We start from the raw sequence: 26,924 nt of genomic DNA, 5'->3' as shown, positions 1-26,924 counted from the left end.
TATGCATAATATGTATATATGTATGTGTATATAACATGCATATGTTATATAGTTGTATATAGCTGTATAGTTATATATAGTTATATTGTTATATATATATAGTTACATACAATTATAGGTAGAGAGATAGTTGTAGTTACAGACCTCATATATATGTGTGTGTATAATTTGCCACCTTGGTCGACAATTATCATCAGCCTTTGTGCTCTAATTAACAGCTGATTCTGAGAAATATTTATTTGTGGTCTATTTTCAAAACTCCATATCTAATGCAACCTAGACAATGGTTAAGACCATGCTGAACTTGTTAATGTTGCAATCCCAAGTCCAAGCACCTAGAAAATCATCCCCCCACCCCAGGCAAAGAGGATGTTGGGAGGGGTCAACTGGCAAAGAACCAAGTGTCATTGTACTGAAACTGAAAAAGGAACAATGAAATTTGGGCAATGGTCGGAGAAGATTGTATAGTCCTTGGTAGTCAACCAATGAGAAACAGGAGGAGAGACTTGTGCATTAGGGATAAATTGCTTGTGGCAACCTGAGGAATGTGACTACCTATCAGATTCCCAATCTTACATGACTTCCAGTAAACTTTTAACTTTGTTATACTTGTCTCTGAGTCCATTTGAGCTTGGATAGATGAGTGAGTTTCTAACATTGATTATTATTATAGTATATATACCTAATAGCTGACATATGCTCTCTTAGGCATTGGATAATTACGTGTTAAATTAGTTGACATTAGGAAAGAAGAATATATATATATATATATATGCATATGGCTAAATTCCTTTCCTAATTCAACAGTGATATTGAGCGAGGGCCTTTGTAATCACCACTTCCCAGTCTCTCTATTAAAAAAATATTTGTAATTCTTTTTTTAAATTTTTATTGTGAAAATACTGTACAGAGGGGCTGTAGCCTCCTCCTTGTTTCACCTTCCCGTCCCACCCAATCCTCCCCCCTCCCCCTCCCCCACACACACCGAAGTTGTAAAGTTCATTTTCGACATAACGACTTGTACTTCTGATTGTTGCAATGGGTCCGCTGTATCCCTATTTAAACGATTTGTTTTTTCCCTTCCCCTCCACAAATTATACCAACATCAAATACAGTGAAAGCAGGGGTTATATCAAGGGGAAGGGACATACAATGCAATTCTTGACTATTCATGATTTTCTTTCAATCTACTGTGTATAATTAGATTCTATTTCATTGTCTTCCCTTTTTCTGACACCCTTCAGTGGCTACTTTTTCTTGCATCTCCTGCCATGTTCTGCTTGTATTTGTGGACTTTGATTTAGGGTAAAGTCCTCCTGTCTCTCTTCTGTTGAATCTCATTATTGTTGGGCATTTGAAAACACAGAGGAAAAGGGAACTGCGGGGTTGGTTTCTTTCATTTTTTATTTCTTATGTTTTGCCATTTCTTATACTTGCCTTATGACCAACATAGAAAGAAAAACACATTTTCTTTTTAAAGAACCAAAAACAAAAATCCATCAATCTAAGTGTCTTTACACTGCTAACAACTGTTGGACAAATTTGTTAATGATGATGGGTGTTCTTTTTTTGTTGTTGTTGTATTTTTCCAGTCAGAAATGACTGTCTGTAATGTGGGGAAGAAAAACATTTTGAGCAAGAAAGCCTTAAAATTCTCCAACCCTTGTCTAAACATTAGAGAGTTTCCTTCTAACTCTATAACCCTCCCTTTTTTACATTTAATTTTTTTAAGTTGTGATTGAAAATTTCTTCTCCTTTGCCTTTGAATTATATGTAAATATATGTGTTATAAAGTATACTCCATATTTAGTGCCTCAATTTATTACATGTTTAGATAATATTAAGATCATTGGGTTAAATAAACCATAGGGGAATCAATATTACTTCTTTGTTTTGTTTTCAATGTCACCCATAAGACATTTTAAACTATAGCTAATGCCCTTATATTTTTACTGGGCAGCGCATAACTTACAGCTCCTGGCTACCTCCTATGTTTGCCTCATAAAAATCTAGAATCTGAGAAAAAGAAATCTTCTATGTAGGAGAAGAAGAAAAGGATTGAAAGATACTAGATGATGGCAGGATACAAAAGAAGTCTTTGCATTAGAATAAAACAAGATTCAGGTTTGTCTTCCTGCTATGAGAATATGGACAATTGCCAAACTTTTGGAAATCTTATCAATTATCCATATTTAAAATAAGAACACAATACCAGACAATGAGCTAAGAATACTAAATGTAGAGAATTCTCCAAGCTCAATATTATATTATTTAATTATTTCTGTGCAACATTTTTATCATAAACATACAAGTTAGCTTTTTCAGTATTATTTTTCGTAATAAAACATACTTTGTGAACTTATAATAACTTTGTTTAAATTATGGTGCTGCCTCTAATGTATGTTACATCTAATTGTTAATGACATTAGTCCGTATAGAATTTGTACAATCATGAAGATGTTTAACCTAGGCCTTAGCTACCTAGATTCTGTGATATGTTCTTGTTAATCTATTTTTATATACTTTGGTACCTTCGATGGCACATTAATAACATAGAGTGAACTATAAATGTCCTAGAAACTTCTTAGAAAATACAAACTTCTGTCTCTCCAATCCACAAGAAAGAAGTTTTTACTTCCTTCCTTCCCAGTCTTTGAGCTTGCTGGAACTGTCAGACTGTAATACAACAAATGGGTGGCTTGAATAACAAGAAATTATTGTCCCACAGCTACGATGACTAGTGAGCAGTCAATACAGATTCATAGTACTATTTTGTGCGTCTTAGGACTTGCTTCTTGACACAAAATGTACACATTCATGCTTGACATCTGCTTTTACAGTAAACAATACCTTTTAAACTGGTTATCCAAATATACTTACTGAACATTAAACATATTCAATAGCAAGATCATGTTGCACAGCAAAAAAAATTCTGTTCTGTGAGCATTTTAGAGTGAAGAGGAATTCCATGAATTTAAATCCATTTCCCCTGCCAAATGCAGTGGTAAGTTGCATGCATGACAAGGAGTAGAACATTCAGTTGAGTTTAATTGAGGGTTCTAATAAAATCATTTCTGTCAGGGAGGTAAATTCAGATTAAAACGAGTGTCTATTCCAAGGGGAGGAAAGCACTTCCTCTTTCACAACAGTGAAATCAACCCATCACTTACTGATTACTGCTTACCTCCCTCCCAAGGAGTACAAGTATTTATTTTACCGATGCCTTTTCCACAAACACACAGATTTGCCCAGTGAGTGTTCTTTTTCTGTCCTTCCACAGTGCAGTGTTCTTTTTACTTTTTAGTATTGTCAGATTGGCAAACCAGTTTCAAATTGCTCCTCTTACAGCTCTCATTCCATAGAACTATTTCTGATACCAGTATCTGAGCATCGCAGTCACTACTTACAGGGGCAGAAATATGGTATTACGGTAGTAACTGAATTATATTAGATGTTAGATCTTTGGCTGGAGCTGAGAGGTAGAGGGCAAGGAAAAAAAGCTCATATGTTTAGAGACTGTGTCCATAATAATTTGTCTGAAGCACTGGCACAGTTGAAGGTGTCAGAGGCTTCAGTGAAATCTGCAAATCCAAATAAAACCCATCCACTCCAGTCCACCTCTGAAGGGCAACCACAGCTTGGTTAAGCACTGGTGCATACAGTGGAAGGATACTGGCATCTCAGTGAGCCATCTGGAAAATAAGTCAAATCCAAAGCAGCCCCCATCAAAACCAAACTGGACATGCCAACCTATTCCTTAGACACAAAACATACCTGGCCATATGGACCTGTGAGTACTAATGGCAGATGGTGTATTCCTTCCCTTTGAATCTTATTCAATTTTTTCTTTCTTAAGGCTCTACCTGGGGATTGTATAAGATGGGGATTCTGGAATCCAGTTTCATTCTAGCTAAATTCTCTTCACCTGGAAATATCTATAATTTTTATAAGAATGTTATGTTGAATAGGTGATCATTGTTTGGCTTGATGTCATATTACAGGCACCATATAATACTCACGACAAACTAGGTTTTCAAAAACTATATTTAAACTGTCAGATGCCAATCAAAATTTGGAAAATTAGGAACTATCAGAATGTTTTAACTCTGATGTTTTCCTGTAGTTCCCCCATTTCAAAGAATTCTTCCTCCTACTGTAAGAAGATTGGATTCTTTATACAAAATGTCTTTGGGGTGTAGCCTTTTCTTTTGTGAGTTCTGATTTCTCAGTTTTGTGTAATTCCTATGTTTTGTTTATTTCTGTCATCTGTGAAATTCAGTAGCTACTCCAGGATTTCTTCTTGCTCAATAACTTTCAGAGAAAAGGCTTAAGAGAAGGAGGAAGTGTGGAATGAGAAGGAGGAGAGGAAAAAATAATTGTGGAGAAGAGAAAAGTGAGGGGGAGAAAAAACGACTTGGGAGATGGAAAGGGAGAGAGTGTTAATATACATTTGAGAATCGTCTTTAATCTCTTGCCATATTGGAAAGCGTTTTAATGAATAGCTAATTCTGGAGTAAATATACTACTGAATAAAACCTATTTGTGAGAGATTATTTTAGTCTCCATTTTGTTTCAGCTCCTCCTGTAAACCCAGTGTATCTTTCTCATCAACCCAAAAAACTTCTGAATTTTGTATCTTGAGCTTTTTAGCACCACACTTTAACAATTTTATAAACATAGTAGTAATCAGAAGATATGAAACATTTCAGGAAATATTTTCTGAACTTGTAATTGTTTGAAAATTCTATTTATTAGAATACTTCAGGAAATTTTTGTGAGAGGTTATACTCTATTTTGCTTTGTAAAATTGCTTGTTTCTTCTATAAAAGCATTCTGATTAAATATTGCAGATTAAATATAACATCTCCATTATAATTTCAGAGTTGTTATTCTTCCATTTCTATCTACATTATTTATGATTTTATTTACAATACACATTATTTGGGACATAGAAGAAATTTTGGAAACTCATGATTGCTTCTCACCTTCTCCTTCCCTCACTTTTCAACATAATCCAAAGATATTAAATGAAATGCGAAACATCTATTAATCACAAAAAGTGTGTATTTTATATAGTAAAATGCAGTGCATATTGGTTCAAGTTTTACATGAGCACAAAATCTGTGATCTGTTATTAGATGAAGTAATCTATGTACATGCAATTATATTTAGTTGACTGCTAGTGTCTTTGAGTTCAACTTTATTCTTATATAAATTTTCCTTTTAGGTTTTTCTATTTCTGATATATGTGTAACAAATACACAGGTAATATAATATACATATACAAAGATATTAGTTATACATATGTATTCCTGTATATTTAAAGTAAACATATTGTCAAGATTAGAATTATAAAACAATATCTATAACTAAGCATAATAGTAAATAAATTAAAATATATTAGTAGGCTTATCAATAAATTTGAAATTGCAGAATTAATGATAGTACAAAATTCAAAGATTAAACTGGAGGAAGGGAAGGGAAATAACAAAATGCTGAAAAAAGTACAAAAGATGACCCAGTGCAACAATGATACTCACAGGACACTCTGTAGGAAATAAACTTTACAACTTCATGAAAGGGGGAAGGGGAAGGGAAGGATAATGGGAGAACAACAATGGAGTGGGTAACAATGTTCAATGAGAAATGTATCTTACTCATGTAAATGTAATCCATCTGTACATCATCTTTACAATAAAAACTAACTAAAAAAATTAGAATAGTGCCTAGGTTATCTGAAAGGTAATATAAAATATCCTAAGAAAAATGTTATTTATGACACAGAAGGACACAATAAATATTTGACTAAGTAATGGATAATCTTCCAACTTAAAAATAATCCCATAAAATTAAAGTAACTCAATTAATTTCAAAATAAATGAACAGAAAACTTATCAAGGCACATCACAAATGACTTTGTAAAAAATAGTATTAACAATTTTGAAAAACCCTTTGATATGGCCAAAAGAAGAGGAAGCAGTAGAAAAGAGAACACGGAGCAGGTATTCCTTTGAATTCTCGTAAAATTTATCCATTTATATGTTTAAAGTAGTTGGAAGAAGGTGGTAAAAGCCATCCCAGAGTTCTGACAACATGCTTTGGAAATAAAAACAAAACATAAACACATTTTAAAAAAATAAGGGTTATTTTTATTGTGAAATGCTGTACAGAGGGGTTACAATCACATGAGCAAGGTAATGAGTACATTTCTTATCAAGCATTGTTGCCTCCTCCTTTGTTTTTCCTCCTACCATCCCTTCCCTCCCATCTCCACAACTACATTACCCCCTCTCCCCCTCCACCTAAATTGTAAAGTTCTTTTTTCAACACAGCGTCTTGTACATCTCATTGTTGCAATGGGTCCACCAGTATCCCTATTTAAACACATTGTTTTTTCCCTTCCACTCCCCAAATTATACCACATCAAATACAGTGAAAGAAGGGGTTATACTGTGGGAGAGGGACATACAAAGCAACAAAGAAATCATCTTATAAATATGTTAGAAAGAATCAGAAGAAAGAAAAAATCTTTGAGTCCTTATCTTCAGGTTCATTTCGCCTAACATCAACTTATCTGACCGTTTCTGCTTGTCTCAGACATATACTAGTTATTGCAAATAAGGGAAACCATGGGACCTATGTTTCTTTGGGCCTGGCTTACTTCACTTAATATAATTTTTCCAAGTCTCTCCATTTCCTAACAAATGGAGCAATGTCATTTTTTCTGATGGAGGCATAGAATTCCGTTGTGTATATATCCCACATTTTCTTGATCCATTCATCTTCTGAGGGGCATCTGGGTTGGTTCCATATCTTAGCTATGGTAAATAATGCTGCAAGAAACATAATTGTGCTGGTAGCTTTAGTATGGTCTTGTTTGTGAACATTTGGGTAAATGCCCAAAAGTGGGATTGATGGGTCATAGGGGAGCTCTATGTGGAGTCTTTTGAGGAACCTCCATACTACTTTCCAAAGTAGTTAAACAAGTTTACATTCCCACCAACAATGCGGTAAGTTCCCTTTTGACCACATCTCTTCCAGCATCTGTTGTTATTACAGTTCTTGATTATAGCCATTCTAACTAGGGTGAGGTGGTATCTCAATGTTGTTTTGATTTGCATTTCTTTTATGGCTAGAGAGGTTGAGTATTTCTTCATGTGTCTATTAGCCATTTTTATTCCCTCTTGAGAGAAGTTTCTCTTTAAGTCTTTAGCCCGCTTATTTATTGAGCAGTTGTTTCTTTGATGATTTGTTGTTGGGTTGGGGGATTTAATTCTTTAAATTCCAGGTATATTTTAGATATGAGACCCTTGTCCATTGTATGGCTAGTGAAGATCTTCTCCCAATCTGTGGGCTTTCTATTGATCTTGCCAACTATGCCCTTTGCCATGTAGAAGCTCTGCAACCTCATGCAACCCCTTTTGTCCAACCTTTCTTTGATTTGTTGTGGTAAATACATTTTTAATCAAACCAAACCCGAGACAATTGTCACCAGCAGAAATGCATTATAAGAAATAGGAAATAGCCAATGAAGTTCTGTAGATTATAGAGCAAAATCTCCAGGGTGAAGAGGATATCTACCCACAGAAATGAAGAATGACTAACTATGAAAATATAAGCACAAAACACATAAGAGAATCCTTCACATTAAAAACAAGGATAATTCTAACTTTGTGTATATTTATTCCCCCATCCTGGAACTTAATTATACAAGGCCTGGGTATTTTTCCTTAGTTTTACTGCTCAATGTTAGTACTTGACTACTTCAGTCAAAGCTTTACGTCTGGATTTTGGGTTATTAATTGGAAATAAGAGTCTTAAATAATTCTCTGCCCAGGTGGCTTTGAACCATGATCCTCAGCTCTCAGTCTTCTGAGTAGCCAGGATTATAGGTGTGAGCCCCATAATTTGCTTTTAAAATAAAACATAAATACAAATTGTAACATGTAAAGATGATAACAGGCAAAAGGTTCCAGAACCAGTGTTACAAAGCTTTTATGTTGTTGAGAAAAATGATCTTCCCTGGGTAAGACTCTCAGAAATGGAAGATTCAACACTATGCAAAGATACATACTTTATGGCAGCCACTAAAGTCCTCGAAGAAAAGACAAGGCTAGTAAGATAGAAAAAATTCAATAAGATCTTGAGTAACACTGTGCAAAGACAGGAAGAAATGTGTCCCCAAGTCAGTAGGGAAAATAATTTTTAATAAAAAAATGGGTCTGGAACAACTAAGTCATGATAAACAACAAAATATGAGTCCCTGCCTTTGTCTCAAACTATAAACAACATTAAATACATTGTGAGTCAGTGCAAGATTATGAATCTTTAAAACATTAAGATTATCTGATTAGCCAAGGAAGAAAATATTTGTCTGGTGGGTAGGCTGACTGAAAGACAAATAATTATATAAGAAAATTAGTAGATTAGAATATGTCAGGAATGTAAAAAATCTCATGAAATTATGGTGAGACATTAATAAGAAAGATGAAATCTTGAAAAAACATAGGTACAAATAGCTAAAAGCCAGTGCTATTCAGTATGCATTAAGATGGCTTATGAAGAGTATGATCATGTTCAAATCCAAAATAACCTCTAGGCACTTTTTTTAAAGAACAAATACATTAAACTTGAGATCATCACTTTTTCCAAATGAGTTAGTTGTCATGCAAACTTTTTAAAAGTATATTTGTATTGTAAAGATACATTACAGAGGGGTTACAGTTACATGAGTCAGGTAATGACTACATTTCCTATTGAGCATTGTTTCCCCTCCTTGGTTTTTACCCCTGCTATCCCTTTTGTCCCCACCTCCCGGACTCCTCCTTCCTCTTGCCCACAAGTTGCAAAGTTTGTTTTCAACATAGTGTCTTGTATGTCTCATTGCCCATAGACACATAGGTCCCATGGTTTCCCTTATTTGCAATAACTAGTATACGCCTAAGATAATCTTAGCAAACAAGCAGAAATGGTCAAAACCTATGTATATTATGACTATAGAAGATTTTGTTCAGGGAAATGAATTCCAAGATAGGGGCACAAGAGGTGTTTTCTTTGTCGCTATTTTTTGGGGGGGGTCCGGTCGTGGAGCCTGAACTCTGGGCCTGGGCACTGTCCCTCAGCTCTTCAGCTCAAGGCTAGCACTCTACCACTTGAGCCACAGTGCCACTTCCGTCTTTTTTCTTTTTTGCTTATGTGGTGCTGAGGAATCGAACCCAGGGCCCCAGGCATGCAAGGCAAGCGCTCTACCACTGAGCCACCTTCCCAGCCCTCTTTGTCGTTATTTTTTTAAATAATATTTTTGTATCTTTTGTATGTTCTTCTCCCATGGTATAGACCCCGTTTGTCAATGTATTTGATTCTGGTGCCCTGCATCTTGTTTGGAGGTTCTAGCAGGGGAGCGCAGCTACTCATATACCCTTGACCGAAGACTGTTCCTCCTCTATCGGGGATGGTCTTCCTCTTCGACCAAGCACGTCCGAGAGGGACGCACATGGAGCGGTGAGGGAAGAAGAGTACTCCCGCCTAGCCAGCCAGATCAGCGGAATCAACCCTGGCGATCAATGGGGTGACAGATGCCGCAGCCGATCGCCCTCCCATCCGCCCTGAATCTTGTATACACATTTTTTTTTCTAATTTGGGGAGGGGAATGGAAATAACAAAATGTTAAAACAAGGATACGGGTTGACCCATTGCGAGAATTTTCTCTACCATAAATGTATACATTTAATAAGCTCATTTATTAGTTTGCAAAATTCTGGAACCATTAGTAGCTACTAAAGTTTACCTTGGTTTTAAAATGATTGTCATTGGATTTCCTTCTAAATTGGTGAGAAAATGTGAGAAAACTGTATCTTCTCATTAAACAATACAATTTACTGATTTTCTCTAAACTTACCATATAAACAACAATACATATGGAGAGAGATTTGCTCAATTGGATAAAATAGCTTCCAGTTGTAATAATGGAATAAGACTTCAGCAAAACTAGGAAAAACTATTTTTAGCTATAATTGCATAATTCTTAGATCCTTGGGTTTAACATTAATAAAAATTTTCTCTTGAAATTCAGGTTAGCTGCAATTTTATTAAAATCAGTTGAGCTCACATTAGCGGCTATGTTATTTTATTTTTCTGTCTTAGCTGCTTCTGTTACTTTATTTTGTATTTTGTCAAAATGCTGCTTCGGGTGTTATTCTTTAAAATCTTAGTGTGGCAATAATATTCCACTTTATATTGTTGAAAAATAAAAAAGATATTATATTTGAAACAATTTTTCTAATTATTATGTAACCTATGTATATAGCAATGCAGGGCAACGTAAATAAATGTCCTAAAGATAGTGATCATGATGCTTCCAGGGAAATTATGAGAATGTTGTCTTTCAACCCATTTTAATAATTTCCACTAGACAGACACATTCTATTGGACTTTGTACGAGATAAAACTGGATTTGATCATAGGCTATTAATTACATATTGATTTCTTTTGGAAAGTTGAACTGTTGACCAGAAAGTTAATATTGCAAAGATTTTTGAGGGTTTCTCAGTATTTTTCATGAAAGATAATTTTGTAGGTTAATGATATAAAGGTATCACATGAGACTTTCTATGCTTTCTGTTCCTATTCTAAGTTATTTTTGGTATTTGTCCTCTTTCTTCCTCCATAAATTCTGAATCATGCATTTCTTAGGTTCCTCATCATTTCATGATTCAGCTATAATCCATTACACTTCAAATTGTTGATAAAGTTAATTAACAGGTTTTCTGTTAGTGGATTATCTTATAAGCATCTCATTTAGACTATGACCAGTCCACATGCTAGCTCACAGGTGAGAGACCTTTATTGCCTTGTACAAGATGTTCTTTATTTTGAAGTCATTTTAGAAAACTATTGGAGATTATAAAGTTCCAGTGGAGCCCATACCACTTAGGGAAAGACAGATACCTCATTATAAATGTCTCTTTTCTTTCTTCCTCTGGTCTTGTAGAAATTAGAATGGTTGTCTGTGTAATAGTACAGAGAATCTTTGCATAGAGGCTCAGTAGATAAAAGAAAGAATATGGAACTAAGGGCTTTTGGAGGAGAGATAGCTTAAACTCTTCAACTGTTTCTTGAGCTGCTATTTTCAAATATGGTCCATGTGCTCGGAGAATGGTGGGTGATTTTACATTGAGGATCTCAGCTGGAGAGATGATGACGAGGTTCTTTATAGGCTTAGATGAGGATAACAGCTCTGATTTCAAGATTTATTATTCCTTTCTTCTAACCCACACATCCAGCTTCACAGCCTTGTTTGTTTCTGAAGTCAAAACCTTTGATAATGATAATGAAGGTAGAGTGGCAGCATAAACCCCATCACTATGTACTCTCGCTCTGATTCTGTTGGTTCAAGAACATTTTGGCCCCCAAGTCTAACTTTGGAAGAAGCAGAAAACAGCACTTCCTGTCTTGGAACAGGCACAAGGAGTGATTGGAATAGTTATAAAAATCACTCTCTGCTTTATGATGTGTGGATTAATGAAGGTATGAAACCATTCTAGTGATAGAGAAAGAAATTATGCCCACTGTTGCTGAAAGAAATAAAACTGTTTCGTCATAAATTAAAGAATTCTAATACATAGCAACTCATCGATCGTGCCTGAGCGACAAAGAGGTGCACTTTTATAAGCCATTATGATGCACCTTCATTTATTAACATCCATCACCTTTTCTGTTTCATGACTGTGTTATTATTAAAACATATGGCAAACACTATTTTTTTGCAGAACATAAGAATTAATGTGGGCTGGGCTATTATATTTAAGAGAAATGCTTTAATGCCCATGTTTCATTAACATGCTGCACTGTTAATTTTTATCTCATTGCCATTCTTGCCTAGATAGCAGCTGTCCCTAAACTTGAATGGCATGATTTACTGCTCAAAGATTAAATCTCTTTCTGTAATAAATGTTTAGACTGTGGAGGCAGAGAATGCATTTCCTAAAATGCCATAGCAGGGATACCACAGTCTTGGATTTATAAAACATGATAGAATTTGTTGATTGTTCAGTACAAGCTGCTGTGCAGAACAGAGCCTTCAAGAGTGGGAGGGGAAAATATCTTTATTAGATATCTCCTGTCAATCTCTTTAATTCATGTCTGTTGCTCAGGCAATCACTCAAGTCACTGACTTGCTGCTTGTAGAGTCTGACAGGTGTTGTCCCAATTTGCAATGAATACTCCTTTCCTTGGATTTTCTCTAAAGCTAGAACAGAGTATTTGCCAGCTCTCAGATATGTACCATCTGAAAATATACTCAGGGAATGTAGGAGAGTCGGTACCCCCTACAAGTCTTCTCAACTAATTCGTAATGGAAACCATGGATTAATTGCGACCCATCCAGCATGAGAGATAGTATCTCTTCACTTTCTCAGAAATGGATATTTAAAAACATGTCTCAGAATCTTTCATTTCTTTTACTTATCTGGAAGAAATGTGGAGTCTTCTGGGCTATCTAGTCTCAGAAATCTATGTAAGATTTTTTTAAGGCAGACATCAATCTACTGACGTACTCTTACTCTAGGCTCACTTTCCACTGATCCAATGAGAATTAGTTTCACAGATCATCATAGATTCTCCTTTCATTCTGTGGTCTCGCATTCTGGGGAATCACAAAGATTTAGCGAAGACCCATGTCTATACACACACAGCAGAAGTCATTTATTCAAAGGTGAGATGCTGATTAGGACAGTCATCCGGGCGTCCTCACTTCCTATTGACTCCACTTGCACTGTTCATGTGGAAGTAAGTACAAAACATTATGATTCAATAGAATTTTAGTCATTTTGTATGGTCAGATAAGATGATGCTAAATGAAATGAACCCTAAGGTATGGACACAAGAGGTCTTTCCTTGCTGTTGTTTTAAATGTACTATGTGATTTTTATTTGTTTCCTTTGCATGTTCTTTCCACTATGGTATATCCCCTGTTGTCACTGTACTTGAATTTGGTACCCTGCACCTTGTATATACATTTGTCTAATCTGGGGAGGGGAAGAGGAATAACAAAACACTTAAACAAAGACACAGGATGACCCATTGCTACAATGATACTCACAAGATAGTATCTTGGAACTGAACTTTACAACTTTGGCGGGGGTAGGAGTGCGGGAGGTGGAGGAGGAAAGGGATAGTGGGAGAGCAACAAGGGAATGGGTAACAGTGATGGACAATAATGTACTCATTAACGACTCATGTAACAGTAACCCCTCTGTACAGAGTCTTTACAATAAAATAACATTTAAAAAATGAATTATAGATTAAGTTAAGCGAAATGAATCCCAAGATAGGGACACCAAGTGTTTTTTTTTCTTGCTATTGTCTCTAATGTATTTATAAAGTACCATGTGATTTTTTTGTTGCTTTGTATGTCCCTCCCCCACGGTATAACCCCTGTTTTCACTGGGAAAAAACAAAAATGTTTAAATAGGGATACAGGTTGACCCATAGTAACAATGAGTGTGCACAACAGTGGGTTGAAAAACAAACTTTACAGTTTAGGCTGGGGTAGGGGGGAGTGTAGTTGTAGAGGTGGGAGGGAAAGGATGGCAGGGGAAAACAAAGGAGGAGGCAACAATGCTTGATAAGAAATGTACTCATTAGCTTGATCATGTAACTGTAACCCCTCTACACAGTATTTTCACAATAAAAAACTTAGTAAAAATAAGTATCATCATTTTGGAATGACATGTTCAAAGCCGAAAGAGTTGAAAGCACAAACGTTGATTTTGCAAAGAATAGAGTTTTAATTGAGATTCAATTTTATTTAAACTTAAGATGGAAAGGCACTCAAAAACACTCCTGGTCAATGTCAGACTGCCATTGTATGCTTGATCCCTTGGTGGACCTGAAGTATGAGCTACTGCATTTCTCCTCTTTCAGGGAATTTTGAATGTAACATTATTAGTAGCTATCTATATCCACCATCATATTTTATGCAGTAATACAGTGAAGAAGACAATAGCTATATTCCTTTGATGACTGATAGTGAAACATCCACGTAGCATTATCACCAACGGTCCACAGTAAATCTGAGAGTGTAACCTTACAGTGTTTTTCTTTTTCACCACATGATGCTCACTTCACACAATCCATAAAAAGATTTTCCAAAAAATGAACTATTTGCACACAAGACTTGCTGTCAGGCTCTGCATTTTAGGAGAAATTTAAGCACATGTTTAATGCCTTGCATATTTAGCAAATATTCTGAGAAGTACCACTTCTTAAAAAAACTAATTCAAATTAATTTTAAACAATATATATATATATATATATTCGTTTACTCAGATCTATGGATTGAGTAATACTAGATATGGAATCAGATATATTGATTTTATTAACCATTGTCTTTATCTTTCAGACCTACTATGGGTCTCTGTGTTGACTCTATTTCAAAACAAACTCTTCAACCAATAACTATAGGCTTACACTTTGCTAGCTTCTGACCACTAGCAGAACTATGTGATGTTTTCTCCATGTTTGCAACAAGTATATATTCAATAACATTTTTCTAATATGAGCAAACTCTATTTTCATGTTACTTCATAGGCAATAGGCAGTGCTGTTCTGACTAAATATTTTAGAATGATATCTTAATCTCAATACCTGTAGAAAACCATAATATATATATCTATAGATATATATATATATAGATATATATATAGATATATAGATATATATGGCTTCAAATAACAAAGTGGTTATTCAACAATTAAAATTTGCAGATTGTTACCATAAGATGTAAAGATAGTAATGGGCAGGCAAAAGCAACAAAAGATATTGTTTTCTGTTTAGCTAACACTGTGTACATATCCTTAAAACCATCCATCAATTTCCAGTGAATTCTTTTACAAGCACTTTGATGTTTAGCTGGGAGTTTTGGTACATTTGAATGTTCTCTCTAAAACCTGATGACATCCTCCATGTGTTTTTAGGTGAGATGTCTCCATTATTTGGTGGGCTATCCTTCTTAAAACCACCAAGGCTCTTTTACAATAGTTCTCTATTGAACTATTCAAATATCAAAGGGGGATTTCTGAGGGCCTCATGATTTTTATCTGCATTTTAATGACTGGAAAAAAATCTTATTGTAAAAATAAAAAAATCACAGACTTGTATTCTGACTGTTCATTATAGCTGACAGGTGAACTATACTGAGATGATAGAGAAATAATGACGCAAACAAATAGATCTTATATTTTTTTGCACATTATCTCTGTGAAAGAACATCATATCATGTTCAGGAAATGATGCCATCATTTTAGCTGGGATTTAAAGCTAAAATGAGTAAATAAAACATGAAAGGCCCTTTGAGTGTCTCTGAAACTATGCAATGATTATACATCCATATATTCTTGATTGTGCTAGACAATTCTCCACTGAGACAAGTCAAAGGAACTGCAAAATTATGTGTCAGAAAAGCTATTAACATTAGTTAGAGCATTGTTATTCAATAGTGTAGGATCTATGGGGATGAATTCAGTGGGTGGAAAGTCTAATTAATTTTAACATTTTCCCTTACCCTAGGGTTTATTTAAAGTACTTACCTTTCAATTGAACTTAACTTCGTCAGCCCCAAACTGGAAGCACTGAATATATTCAATGCAGGACAGAAGGTGAACTGGGAGAAACATCGTCAAATACACAACTATAACAAAGATATGATTGGGACTCTGTGTAAGTAGGTCAGCCTGGATCAATTCTATGCATCTTGCCCAAACATCCCTTCCTCCTTTGCTGCCAAATATGAAGTACAGATCCCTAAATGAGTCAGATTATATTTTTGAATCTGTTTGCTTTTTTTTTAGGATTTCTCACATCCACCAAATGGATTCCATTCCATTTTTAAATGGCTTCACAAAAAAAAATCTACTTAGTCTTAAGTGTGCGTAAGTAGTATAACATGTAAGAGTGCGATTTATTATACAAGATCAATCTTTCTACCACAAAACAGAGTAGGAGCTATCTTTGCTCCGAGTCTGCACATGCACACCACAGAACTGATGCCAACACTTCTGATGTAAATCCTGAAATAAATGTGCAAATTTTAGTTGAGCTGTCTTGCATACCCCTCACACTTTGGTCAGGAAGAAAGAAAGCCAAATAAACTGTTTATGGTTTTGACAGTATGTTATTTTCTTTGCCATCACTGTTTGTTTAGTGATGGATATTTCTGTCATTCATCAGCATTAAACCTACTAAACAAACTTCTATGACTAAGATTAAGATAAACAGAGACATTGTGGCTCTCGCAAACCTCAAATTCAACAATTTTTACGTATTCTTTGCTGCATAGTAGTGTAATATAGGGTTTTTTTCAGGAAAGGTGTGCTTTTGTTAAATTTGTTGTGAAAATTTAGAAGGATTAACATCGTTTTATAGAATTCAAACTCTTTTTTTGGCCTTCAAGAATGATGTTTAAATCAAGTTGATGTGTTTTTATTTTTGTATTTAGGAAATAGCTTGGAAAACAAAGGTCTAGTTTTAAACAAAGAAGCTGAAGTGCAAAAAATTTTATTAATAGTACCTGATTTTTTTCTCCTTAATATAAAAAAGTGAGTAATACTTCTTTTCTGACAGAGGCAGTAGGAAGAGCAGAATTCAAACACTTTAAATTATTATTATCTTACTGTGATTATTGCTTTACTTTTATAAATTTTCTGTGATTGTATACCTACACCTCTCCTTTAGGTGAGAGATCACAGTGAAGATCTACCTCACAATGACAAACATTTTCAGCAAAGTTATTTCATTCTTACTATATGTCAAACAATACGTGAGACTTTATATTCACTATTTCCTTGAACTCTTTAATAATCTAGTAAGCTTTCACGATTATCATATATATATATATATATATATATATATATATATATATATAGGCATATAAGCATGTATACAAAGCATAAAGTGAAAGGAAAAATATGCTTACAAATTTCACAAACCTAAAGCATGATTGAACAAGTGTTCAGTCAAAAGTTTCTGATTTTTTTGGTTGGACACTATCCATTCTGTTTACTTAAGCTCCACAAGATAATTATAGCAGGTATCATTCTTCCCCTAAACATTTGCTTGTAGTGTGTGAAGAAAATATTAACACCTCCAAACCATCAATGTTAATCATCTATAAGATACCATTGTGCTTACATATTAGATAGACTCCTGGTAACGTAACAGTTGTTAATATTTTCAATGTTACAAAAGTTTATGAAAGAAAAAAGTTTGTCAAACTTGATAAAGGTGCGAATGTATGTCACAGTTACATTTATTCTCCTTATATTTAGCACCATAGTTCTACTTTATTGAACACAATTTGTGCGTGCAGTAAGTTCTGCATTTTATCTCTGTTTTGAAAGTTATGTGTTCCTTACTTTAAAAGCGTTACTAGGAAAAAAGAAGAAAAATACCAAAATCTAAGAGAACTAAGAAAAATTTCCCCTGCTCTCTGAGGGACAGCACGCCATAGCAGGATGCATTCAGGCAGCACAGGCACCTGGGTCAGATCTCAGTGTAGAAAAATATTGATATATTTTTGAAATATCTACTCATTCCTTCTGGCTGCAATGTGAGACGATGGGAAAGCTAGAGAAAAAGGGAGGAGGATTGCTTCAGGGAAATTAATATTTAATGTTAAGGTTTAAATTATCTTTGCCTTAATAAAGTTGTCTGATTCATAATTCAAATATTGAACTCAGTCAGCTTTGAATGTATAATTGGATGTGTCCCGGCATAATTTCTTCATGGCTACATTCTAAGAGATTTAAACATTAGCATTTGTTTGTTCATAGGTCTCTTCATTGATTTCCCTCATTTTTTAAATTTTCTTTCTTTTGAAAGAGAAGGTGGATAATAAATTAAAAATCAGAGGATAGAATTCTATTTATACATTAACAGCTTTTAATTTTAATGATCTAGGAGCCTGTTCTCAGCTTTTTGCTCTAAGTAAGTGTAAAACATTGTCATTGCTTATGTGATAGGGATTTTGTGTGGGTTTGTGTGTGTGTATGTGTGTGTGTGTGTGTGTGTGTAAACATGCACACATGCATACATATACCTATATCTATTTATATGTTGTCTATCTGCCTGTATGCTTAAATTAGGTTCTTTGATGAGCATCCGATAAAATGAGAAGGTCATTAGTCTCTGTTCTGAATTGAGAGAAATTATACTTCACCTTCTTTATTTTGTGAAGCCCATAATTTTCTCTTCTTTCCTGTCTATGAATACATGTCTCTAGAGAGTAGGGCAGAGACTCGATTGTAGATTTGGCACTCCATATCACTAAGTAGATGCTATATAAATAAAATTGGAACAGGGAAATTGAAGGATGCAGAGATAATATCCTCATTCTTTGTTCCTTTCTTTATTATTTTAAATATCTGTATATGCATGTGTGCATGTATATGTATACATATATACACATATATACATATGTATATCTGTATACATGTGCACATGTATGTGTGTATATATGCGCCCATGCAGAAATGTCATGTTAGCATCTGTCCCTAGGATTATCAGCTTATTAGTAAATATAATATTGACTTTATTCTTCCAATAGGATTTATTTTTCATTTATGAAAATACTCTGCACTTTGTCATTTGGTGAGCTGTCATCCATCAATGGAGCTGGGTAACATTTAGATGGTGTAGTCTCACTGTGTATCAAAAGGAAAAGAAAGAAAGAGCTGTAGATGTCACATATTTTCAAGAGGATGAAAATCAGGAAAATGGGTTTTCCGCATTATTCACAAAAGCCACGTGTTAGAACCAAGCCAAATGATCAGCAGCAAATGAGCAGAAAAACAAAATATGGTATACACAAGCAATGGAATATTATTCAGCGTTTAAACAATGTAATTATCTTATATAATATGGATAACTTTGAAAATACTATGTTAAGAGAGTAAAAAAATCATATTCTCACTAAAGGAGTTACCTAGAATAGTCAGATCCTAAAGAAAGTAGAATGGTGGTTACCAGGGCCAACGGGGAAGAAGAACAGGTAGTGATTGCTTAATAGAGCTCCAATTTGGAAGGATGATAGTGTTTGGGAGATGGATGGTGGTCATGCTTTCATATCAGAGTCATTGTAAACAATTAATTGGTACCTTTTTGCAAAGGTAAAAATGGTAAATTGTATTTAATATATATTTTACCATAACATGATAAAAAAGAAGAAAGGCTAAATACCTCACACACTTTTCCCACCAGGTATTTGGAAGTTATAGCCTTATCTAAACTGGAAAACCAAGCTCAGCCAGAGGCTGAGATGGCATAGCTTCTGTCTGCTCAGCCTGGGACAGTGCCTTTTACTCCAGATAGCAGTGAGGCCTTAGTAATCTCTCAGAAGATGCGTCCACTCACTCTAAGTACTCAAGCAATTTCTGGAACACATAAACTTTGGTGTGGATCTAACCTATCTGACCACTGACAACAATTCTACACCTAACCAGGAGGCAGTAAGGGCAAAAGACATCCCTTCTGTGATTTTTATCAAACCAAAGAACAGAAAGCGCAGGTTAATTTTATGTGGGTCTTCTGAACTATCTACAACTATTAAAGGTGATCCCAAACCTTGAGAAATAACCTTGAGAATCATGATTCTGTGTTTTATGCTTCATTAAGATGAGCTGCATTCTCCAGTTTCCTCTTCTACTCTACTAAGCTCTTTGGGAGGGCCCTGATACACATTCCAGTCCCCTGGGAGGATCTTCTGGTCTCTGCAGAGGAGAAGCGATCTTTTGGGGCCCATCTAAAGAGAGAGGCCCACCCAGGTGTATCTCTGCTTTCATCTCCCTCCCATGATGCACTTGGAGATTTTTGATTGCGATCACAGAGACTGCATTCTGCCTTGTTTCCATTTCCTGTTCCTTTAAGCATGGCGTGGAAGTGGTCACTCTGAAGGTCCAGGCATTGTGAGTCACATGTGTGGATTTCACATTTAATGCAATGTAAATTGAAACCCAGAGTTTTCCACTGACATAGAATAATACAGCACATAGAGAAGGGATCCTTTCTCTGGCTACTACAGGAAGTGCAACACACATACATGTAGTTAATGTCCACTCATTCATGTCTTTCTCCATCATCAGTAACCCAAATATTACCATCTCCCTCAACAGTGCAATCTCTCTCTAGGTGAGCAAACTTGTCCACATGTGCCTTTCCAAATCCTGCCTTCAAAATCCTTACTGCATTTCAATGTCTTCTTTAGATCTTCTCACTGTCCCCTACTTTCCAGATTATTCTGGCTCAAATGAACTCTCCAGTACTGAATTCCTATGGCACTTATCATATATATTGCCCATTTAATCAGGCGCTTCCGGTGTTGTTAAATGTTGAATTAAGGGTATAAAATTATTCTAAAAGTTAGTGGAAGACTTAAACTGTGGTTATACAAGTGGAGTTATTCATTTTTAATCCCTTTGCTCAATAACGTGTGGACAAAGGCAGATTCTCAGGTTCTTCCTACCAGAGAACGTGAACATTGAGATAATGTGAGCTTCTGCATATTTTCCATCTCCCTTATTATTAGTCTCGTTTAACTTTATTTTCCTTTGGCTGTGTTATTTTTGTTTTTCTTATAAAGGCATTAACATTTTGAGATAGGTGAGCAAGTATCATACTTAGAGAAACAAAAAGTGCCCTAATACCTCATTGGCTTTGGGACATACTGCCTTAAAAAGTTCTCTGACTCCTGAGCCTGAATTATGCACATAGTATTTGACTACACAACTGACAAAGGCCTATTGAAAGATTTAGTGTTAAAAGCCTGGAAGTGGAGAAAGAAGGATGAGCATGTGAGGTTTCAAGGCATCGACTTCATTTGTCTGATTTCAGGGTCCAGGACTTTTCCTCACATTATTGATTTAACAGTGGTAAAAACCACACACTTAGGTGGTCAATGAGTTGTGCAAGGCTTTAAGAAGCAGTTGAAAAGGGTATCAGGTGTACTTCCACATCTATAGATTTACCTAGTGAAGCATGAAATCTGATTATCTTCTTTTTTTTTCCCCTCTTCTTTAACAGTCATGGCTAATTAGACATAAAGCCATCGAGTCCTATTCAGGATAAAATTAAGTACGTGACTCATTGAGTTGCTGCCCACACAGGCCAATCTATCTCCAGGTTTAAAAACAAATCCTTGGAGGTAGATTCAGTGAGCATAGAACTTGGAAAATGTTCGTTGCTCATTAAGTGTTGGATCTGAGACCTTTCAGAATCTTCCCACCACAGGGAAATTTTGCAGTACAATGTAGCAGAGCCTGGGAGCCAGGATGAGACATCAGCGATGGTGGGCGTGAGTCTAGCACAATGCAAACCCAGGAGCCCTGAGTGCCACTGCTCAGCCTACAACGCTCAATAATGAGCCTTTCTCTGACAACTTGCTGGAAGTTTCCATTCGATTTCTTTAATTTTTCCAAAAAAACTTGCGGGCATGTTCATTTTAGAAACAGATGTTAAGGGTTCGTTGGATTTTCCTGGGGCTTCCCTATGTATCAAGTGGTGAAAGTGTGAGGTTGTTCAACTTCCAAAGCACCTCTAAACTACTACATGCCCCTGCCACTACTTACATCATATAACAACTTCTTCTGTATATGTATAATGAAGTAAGCATTGTAAGCATTGGTGCCCACAGGTATTACAATTCTGCATTACTTTAAGTGTATGTGAATAGATATTAAGTAGCACATTAAGTAGATATTAATGCAACATTGTCTGCAAATAGAGTTGTCTACACCAGTCAGACAAGGTAGATGAAGAGATTTCTGATACCTAAACTACAGGTACCTGTGGTTTTTATAGATGAGAACTACAGGTACCACTGTACCTGTAGTTTTATTGGCAGGAACAACAGAAACAGCCCTTTCCTGTATATGGAACACAGGATAAATGTACACAATCTTTCAGAATACCTTTATATGAGGCCCTTTGATTTTAAAATACTGTGACAGTAAAAGAAATTTATAAATAGAACAACTTCCACCCAAAAGAAAATCTAATACCTGCTGACTCTATATGGTTGCACTATAAAGATTCAGTCTCCTTTTTCAGACTCTCTGCATTTGGAAGCAAGAGAATGATAAGATTTTGCATGAAACTAGCACACAACACATCATGTATGACAGTTTTAATTGTCTTATGCATAAAATGAATCTGTCTAGTTGTTCTAAATATTTTTACCTGTTCTCCAAATCTGTAAGTTTAGATTTGCAAAGTCAAAGCCTTGACCTTAAACTGATTGCCTTTCATTCACATGACTGAGGAAGTAGGAAATACATAGATTAAAAAATACATGGCAAACATGTTTTTTGTGTGTGTGTTTTTTATTTTTGTTGTTGGTAGTGGTGGTGGTCATGTGGCCTGAAGTCTGGGCCTAGGCACTGTCCCTCAGCTCTTCAGCTCAAGGCTAGCGCTCTACCACTTGAGCCAAAGTGGCACTTCCAGCTTTTTCTTCCTATGTGGCGCTGAGGAGTCAAACCCAGGGCCTCATGCATACAAGGCAAGCACTCTATCACTGAGCCATCTTCCCAGCCCCCATGGCAAACATTTATAACAACCCACTTTACATAAGAAGGAATGATCTGAGAAGTGCAAGCTAAAACTACAGGACAGAACCTCAAAGAATGAAGCATGGACAACTGGCATTCTAGCAGTGGAAAGAGACTGGACAAAAACCTAGGTAAGCAGCAGATTGATAAATTCATATTATTGTTTAAAAATGGAGCCAGAACTACAAGAGAAGCTCCGATATATTTTCTCATAACTGTGTCATTCAAGTTGGAAAACAGATTATAATTGGAAGAGAGGTTATAATTCTCCCAAGAATGAAGAATTGAAAGGCACAAGAAAAGACTTGGTTGGACTTTATGTGTAAGAAGATGATCCCAAAAGGGAGTTGGTCATGGGATATAATTGTTTAGACTAGGTAGATAACTGTCTTAATCTGTTCTTTTATTTTTTGTATATATTCAACTTTTCTTTAATGTAGCCTTAAACATTAAATGTAGTATTTCTTTTTTAAAAAATGATATTTTTGTTACCTTGAAGTAGTTCTAAAGCAGTTTCCCTTCAACAAATGTGTTGATAAGCACAAGGCATCTTGACCAATGTCACTGAGTTCATCCTTCTCTCCCATCCTTCCCAATCCATCCCCTCCCCTCAATTTTCTTGGTTTCACAGGATATGCATAATACTATTTCTTATAGGGAGTATTTCCTAGCAATGAATCCACTATGTTTTGGTATCTGAAAAATGTTTTCATTTCCCTTTCATTTCTTTGATAGCATTTCACTGGAATTTATTGATTGAAATCCTCATTCGTCCCTCATTTTCAGTAAGTCATCCCTGGCTTGGTCTCAGTGGAGTCAAATGATGACACTTTGATGATTATGTGTGTAGGTCTGGATCTGTTTGACTTTATTCTTCTGGGAGTTTACTAAATTTCATAATAATGTCATAGTCTAATAATTGTCATTAAATTTGGAAAAAATTCAGATGGTAGGTAGTTAACAATTCTCTATGTAGTTTTCTTTCCCTCATCTCTTTCCTGCATAGATATTGGTATGCTTAATGAGGCTCTACAGGAATGGATTTCTTTACATATTTCTTCATTCTTTAATCTTTTTTGTCATTACACGAAGAAGTCTCAACTGAGCTATATTCTAGTTCACTAATTTTTGTTTTCCGCCTGCTCAAATGTGTTTTATGCCCCTCTCTGGATTCATTTTTAAATCTCAGTATTGATTTTTCAACTTCAAAATTTCTATTAGGCTCATTTTTAATGCTTCTATCAACTTAATGGTAGTGTATATTTGAGAAGATATCCTTTTGATCCTTTCCTTCCATTCTTTAAATATGGCTCCGTTTAGTTCCATGAGTTTATTTAAAATAATTGATGTAAGCCCAAGGTCTGTAGTTCTATACTAATAACTTCTATTAATATCATTTCCTCTGTGTGAATCAAAGTTTGCATTTCTCTCCATTTATTTTTTATTTTTTATTGTAAAAATAGTGTACAGAGGGGTTACAATTACATGAGTAAGGTAATGAGGCCATTTCCTATCAAACATTGTTACCTCCTCTTTTGTTTATCCCCTACCATCCCTTCCCTCCCCACCTCCCCAACTACACCCTCCCCTGCCCCCTGCCAGTTGGGGGGCTTAAGGCTTGTTTGGTAAACTTTATCTATATATGAAAAGTTTGAGCTCTTTGCCACTGATGACTGGTACCTCAGTAGTCAGCTAATCATGATCAGGGATTATCATAGATATCTGATGCCAAAAAGTTTCTCAAATGGAATAGGTTTGTGTTATTATTCATGGCAATTTCCCAGAAGTTAGAAAAGGAAGCAGCTCAGCTGTGTTTACCCACTTGGTTTATTTCTCTCAGACAGACAAGTAGAAATGTGAAAGCTACTTTGTTTTTTACATCAAGGATATCAAAATTTACTAAATGAGAATGACCCTCAATATACAAAGTTCATCCTGGCCTGGGCACTTTATTTATTACCAATAAATCAACATACAAACTACTGTTGATTCAGCTTTTTTACAAAATGGAACTTAGCAGTGCCGATGACAGGGTCAATGATACTTTCATGAGGTCACAGCATTGCACAACGCTTAAAAAAAGGCAATTCTGAAACATGCACAGATCATATATGCGTGTATGTGTGTATTGTGTGTATATATATATATACGCAATAGACATTTTAACAAATTTAATATTAATTATCACATCACTAAAGAGTTAAAATAGTTTTGGAAAGAAGATTGAAGCATTCTTGGGCTTTTAAGGGCTAGAAATTTTCACAAGTCAGGGATTCAGACAGGAGAGCCCCAAATTTGTGCTCATATTCTGGCAGACCTCAAGACACCCAGAGAAGAATCAAGCAGTTTCAGCTGTGGTCTCAAGGTTGAACTGTTTGAACTACAGCCCAGGAAATACTGTACAGAGGGATTTTACTCATCCATGAGAAAGAATGATATTGTACCATTCCTAAGGAAATAGAAAGACAATGGATAAAGGGCGAAACAATGTATCAGTTCTACTCACAAGACAATATGTTGGAATTGAACTATCCAATTTGGGATGGGAGAGGACTGAGGGGAAGGGAAAGTGGAAGAAAAATGAGGGAGGGATTACAATGCCCAACTAGCAGTATACTCACTACCTTATGTACAAAACTGTAACCCCTTTGTACATCACCTTGGCAAAAATAAATAAATTTATACTACTTAAATTTTGCAAAAAAAAAGAAGATTGAAGCAGTTGCAACACAATTTTGTTACTCAAATATTGTGAGATACCACACAAATGTAGTAACACTAAAAACAAAATTAAATGGTGATTAAGATAGGATGTGATATGTTCTTTTCCCATAGTCTTAGACTATATTGATTTCTTCTTTATGCTGTAAATTTTGTATAAAATTGTAATTATGTATTGCTTCTGCTACTATTATTGACTTAAACTATGTTTATTTCTTCTTTGTGTGTTAAATTACATATCCTTTCCAAAGATAAACTCTTAGAATACTGACAAAAATAGTAATTGTTAGTATCCATGCTTGTCTCTAGCACAACATACCAAAATCTTTGCTGAACTAAATTTAATTTGGCAACAAATTTGATAAATGTGAAGTTAAAAAAATGTCAGACTATCCATGAAATGGAGTAAGTATGGTTGGATGCTTAAATAGGGATATAGGTTAACCTATTGTAACAATGAGATGTACAAAACAATATGTTGAAAACCAACTTTACAAATTCAGCTGGGGGGGGTAGTTGTGGAGGTGGGAGGGAATGGATGGTAGGGGGAAAACAAAGGAGGAAGCAACAATGCTCCATAGGAAATGTACTCATTACTTTGCTCATGTAACTGTAACCCCTCTGTACAGTATTTTTACAATAAAAACATACAAAAAAACCCAAAACTGTTACAATTGCTTAAAATTGATTATTTTTTGAAATAGTAAACATGACTATCAATTAAATAGATAAATGAAATAAAATATTTGACAGAAACTAGAAAACTGTACATTGTAAAATATACTGTATCACAAAAAGATGACCAGGGCTGGGAAGGTGGCTTAGTAGTAGAGTGCTTGCCTTCCATGCACTGGGTTTGATTCCTGAGCACCACATAAGCAGAAAAAGCTGGAAGTGGCGCTGTGGCACAAGTGGTAGAGTGTTAGCCTTGAGCTGAAGAGCTGAGGGACAGCACCCAGGCCCAGATTTCAGGCCCCATGACCAACAAAAAAAAATTACCTCTCTATTTGAACATATAAAAGGTATTTCTTGTTTTGTTTACTTGCTTGCTTGCTTTTTTGGCATCACTAAGGGAATTAGGGACTCTAGATTCATCTCAGTTTATCAAGACTTCTCTTTATCAAACTTGAAGCTGCTATTTTACAATTTCCCAACAGTCACAGAAAGGGTTTTGTGTCTGTCAATCACATTATCCTGTCATGCAATAAAATTTATTTTTCAGAGATGGCTACAAGAAATAAGCTACTCACTTCAGGCTCACTGAAACACTGAGTTGATCTCAGAGATTAATGACTAAGGTTATCTATCTCTTTAAAAGTGCTTTTGAACAGTGAGCATTGCTGACGCTGTTCACAGCCTTTGTAGCATTCATTATAACAGTCAGTGAAATACGCTTGTTACTTAGTGCCCAAAGCACTTGCTCTGCTAGGAACTTAATAACAGACCAGGTGATGGCTTTATGAAACTTGAGGCTATGAGCTGCCAATTTCCCATTTTCTTTTCCTTTTTGTTTTCTGTGGGGGGGTGGGATGTGATCATGGGGCTTGAACTCAGGGGCCTGGGCACAGTCCCTGAGCTCTTTGCTCAAAGCTAGCTCTCTACCACTTT

The sequence above is a fragment of the Dipodomys ordii genome, unplaced genomic scaffold (genome assembly GCF_000151885.1).
Source record: "Dipodomys ordii isolate 6190 unplaced genomic scaffold, Dord_2.0 Scaffold36, whole genome shotgun sequence".
In the NCBI taxonomy this organism is placed as follows: Eukaryota; Metazoa; Chordata; class Mammalia; order Rodentia; family Heteromyidae; genus Dipodomys; species Dipodomys ordii.
The sequence above is the reverse complement of the archived record's forward strand: the minus strand, read 5'-3'. Positions refer to the sequence as shown.